The sequence below is a fragment of the Camellia sinensis genome, chromosome 1 (genome assembly GCF_055761805.1).
Source record: "Camellia sinensis isolate YWXY chromosome 1, ASM5576180v1, whole genome shotgun sequence".
NCBI lineage: Eukaryota > Viridiplantae > Streptophyta > Magnoliopsida > Ericales > Theaceae > Camellia > Camellia sinensis.
In genome coordinates this window covers 162923954-162927754 of record NC_138961.1, presented here as the reverse complement: position 1 = coordinate 162927754, position 3801 = coordinate 162923954, and the positions used below count along the sequence as shown (strand labels likewise).

The following is a 3801-nucleotide window of genomic DNA, read 5'->3' as shown; positions in this document are numbered from 1 at the left end:
TTAGAGGATCTTTTAATTAATTTTAAATCTAAAATAAATTTATGGTGAAAGTCATTGATTGAGAAGCAAGATTTATTATTAAAAAAAAAAAATAGAGAAGAGGGTGTGACTTGAACTCTAGACCACAAAATTTATAAGTTAGACTCTTACCATTTGATTGCATGTAACTTATATACGTATTTTGTATATTTATCTATCTATTTGACCTAAGTGTGCCCACAACTAGTATAAAATAAAATAAACACAAACCCTAACTCTTGTTATAATTGTTTTCCACAACACTAGCAGCCCTAGCAGCCGTGGGTTTATGAAGAAAAGAGAGGGGTTTTTCAATCATCAAGATTATTGTTGTAGCCAAGAAGGAGAGCTTTGGGTGTGTTGTGCTGTGTGGCTTCCTAGGTTTTCTTCTCTTCTTTCTTTGTTCTTTATCCTAATAATATTGTTATTTAATTCATTGATGGAGAGATTGTAGGTGTATGTATTTTGTATATATATATATGCTGTTAAGAAATCTAAGGAGTTAAATTTATGTATAAAGAATGAGTGTAATTCTTAGTTCAAAAAAATTCTGCACATAATCGCTAACTTTAAAAATCAAGAAACCATATCAAACGGATGAATTTTAATCTGAAATTTTTACAGTAGATCAATTACACATTGAATTGCATATCTGAATTTTTTCATAATTTTGGGAGTCGAAATCCATATAAATTGAGGTATTCAAATCTGTCCAGGAAACCAGTCCGAAACAGTAAATTCGGGATTGTTGTTCTCTTTGGGTATAAATCCAAAAATTATCAAATTAGTGCCATTAGAACCGGTTACGAGTCTAGTTTCATACGTTTTTGGCCTTGCATTGATTGCTCGTGTATATTAAGAGAACCGTCAATTTCTTTAAAGTGCTGCAGAAAACAACCTGTTTGGATATAATAAATTGTAGAAAATTATTTTGATAAGCAAGTCAAGTGAAACCAATTGGGTTTGAAACTTAGGATATATTAGATTATATCTGGAGGTTATTGGAATTTTTCGAATAGCGTGGAGTGGGTTTTGTAAATTTTCAAAGTTAGCGAATAGATTGGGAAAACTTGTTTAAAACACTGTTTCATCTTAAAGTTATTTTTAGTTAAGTTTTGATCAGAATCTATGTCTTGGGTGATTTTAGACCTTGAAGAATATGAACTTAGGTAATATTTAAGAGTAACGGTGAATTGGGTTGAGCCGTGTTAGTGCGTTTTAGTTTGAGGTTACTTAGTTCCTATTTTTTTTAGTATTTTTAAATTAGTTGTGACGCGTAGTTTTTATACTTGGTTCAGGCCACTAGTTGGACTTTTACACTCTATTCGAGGATTATATTATTGCGTTTCAGGTGAGTAGTTTCATGCTACATATTTTTATAAATGTTCCCCTACCCTGAACTGTTGGAAAATCAAATTGTTGTTTCAAGACTAAACTGCTTTGATAAATTATTATATTATCAATTGAATCAAATTATTTCTGAAACATGTGTGAACTTGGCATACTGTAAACTATTTGTTTTGGTCTCATGTTTATAATGATGAACCACCATGTTTTGCAAAACTGATGTGTATTGATTATTGGGACGATGTGTGTATTTAGTCCAGGGAAATTATTCCACTGTGTGTGGTGACTCTGGCCACTAGGGAACAGATCCGGGTTGGGCCGTGATGACTCTAGTGCTCAACGATTGTAAGGAACAGACCTTTAAAAACAACTAGGTGACCTTCAATCGGATCGTCTTTGAGAAAAGGCCCAGGTGCCACCCTGAGGATGACTCTTAGTTCGGTATTGGATCCAACGGGGCTTATAGCCTGAGAAATGTGTGGCAGATTATTTGTTTTTATTGGTACCCAGAAAATTATTGGTGTTCATGTTATAATCTGTTTTAAGTGGAAAATGTTGTTTATCATGTTCTTGCGAGACATGAGTATTTTAAGTGTTGAACTGTGGAACCTTCTTTTGAAACATATTGTATTTACCAAACTGTATGCCAATCTAGTTTCTGTGATATATATCTTATTTTGAAATTTATCCTTGTTTTCAAAACTGTATTTACTATCCATGTTGCTACTCACTGAGCTATCAGCTGACTTAGTTTTTATCACTTCCAGGTGTTAGAAGGACTTAGAGTGGACTCATGGCATAGCGGGGACTCAATTGCATGGACCTCTAGGGCATTCCTTTAGTTTAGAGTGTTATGTCAAGCTTGTGCATATTTATATTTATTCTTATCGAAGTTCATTTAGGATTATTTTTGATATGTGGGTTGTCTATATCCCATAAGTTTGGATGGTTTTTGATTGCGGTTGATTTTGCCGTTTATAATTGTGACATGTCTGGATTGAGTTTTGGTTATTTATTATTGGACTATTGTTCAGTTGTTCAATGTGATTGGATTCGTGTTTAGGCTTACGTGTGCCTTGGGCTAAGTCCCTGTGGGCCACGGCCGGTCATGCCCGGATTTGGGGTGTGACACTTCATGATTTGGCATATTATTCTAGCATGTATTGGTTTCATTCCAGCATGTTTTTGGCCATTAGTTAACATTCTTTAACTATGATTTTGGTTGGTGGGGTCACCTCTTGCTTGGTTTTTTCACTTGTAGTGCAATCATGCTCACTAGCTTTACATACTTGGTGTTTTGGCCTTTCATTCTAGCATGTGTTAACTATACTCCACGCATGTTTTGGCATTATTTTGATATGCTTTGGGACTATTTTGAGTGTTCTTCGCATTTGGGGCTTGCTTTGTATAGCTATGGCATAGATGGCTTTACTAGCTTTGTGTTTGAGATCCCTAGCATGCTTTGAATGTGATGATTGCATGCCTTAATCTCATTTATCACATGATTTTAGTGTATATAGCATAGTGACACTCTCACATATTGCACTCTTTCATAGCTTTTGAGAGATGTGCCTTATGCCTTGTTTGTGAGCCAATATGTATGCATGCTTGTCTAAGCTTTTGGGCTCCCTTTCCAACAGGTTTTGGCCTTTGTTTTGACATGTTAGAGCTCTATCCATAGCTGGTTTGATGGTTTAGGCCATGTATTGCATGCCTCTTGTTGAATGCCTTAACTAGTTTTGAGTTTTAGGGCCTCTTGCATGCTATACTTGTGTTGTTTGAATGATATGGCATCATTTAATACATAATTTCAAAGCATATATTCTTGTTATACTCTCATGTTTATCGCTCTTTCAATGTGTTTGAGAGTTAAGCTTTGTGCCTTGCTTGTGAGCCATGAGTTGAGTATGCATTCCTTGCTTTTTGTGCCTAAGTGTTAGTGTGTTTTGGCCACTATTTTGGAGTATCTTAGGTCTGTCCATAGCTGGTTTGACCATTTGAGATTAGTGGAGCATGTCTCATGTGTGATGTTCTTCACTTGCTTTAATGCTCTTGGCTCCATAACATGTCTTGCATGCATCGCTTCCATGATAGAGTCTTGTGAATGCCACCTTAGCATTGATAGATGAGCATGTTGCATTTTGCATTGCATCGTGTTCAACCGGACATTATGTTGAACGCAAGGTGGATTGGCCCACTTCATACTCAAAGTGAAGAAAGTGAGCCAATCCCCTTTGCCTCCATTGCCTTTGACCTCTCATGACAAGGCAGTGGTCTTACTGTGTTGTTTGTTGTCCATTCATCAAATTTGTGCAAGTTGGATCTTTGGCCATCAGGCATTGAGATGCTCGATTGATGGTCTTGGATCTAATGATGACTCTCCATTGATGTTTTGAAGTGATATGGGGTGGCATAGTACGTACATACCCTTGAGAG

General features: G+C 36.0%; 1 long non-coding RNA gene across 1 annotated transcript; it reads left to right on the top strand.

Annotated features, from left to right (window-relative positions):
- The first annotated feature begins 259 nt into the window (after positions 1-259).
- Positions 260-2407, top strand: LOC145790181 (uncharacterized). The gene is made up of 3 exons (XR_014328845.1): positions 260-399; positions 1317-1369; positions 2133-2407. It is a non-coding gene; the product is annotated as an uncharacterized LOC145790181 (long non-coding RNA).
- The last annotated feature ends 1394 nt before the right edge of the window (positions 2408-3801 follow it).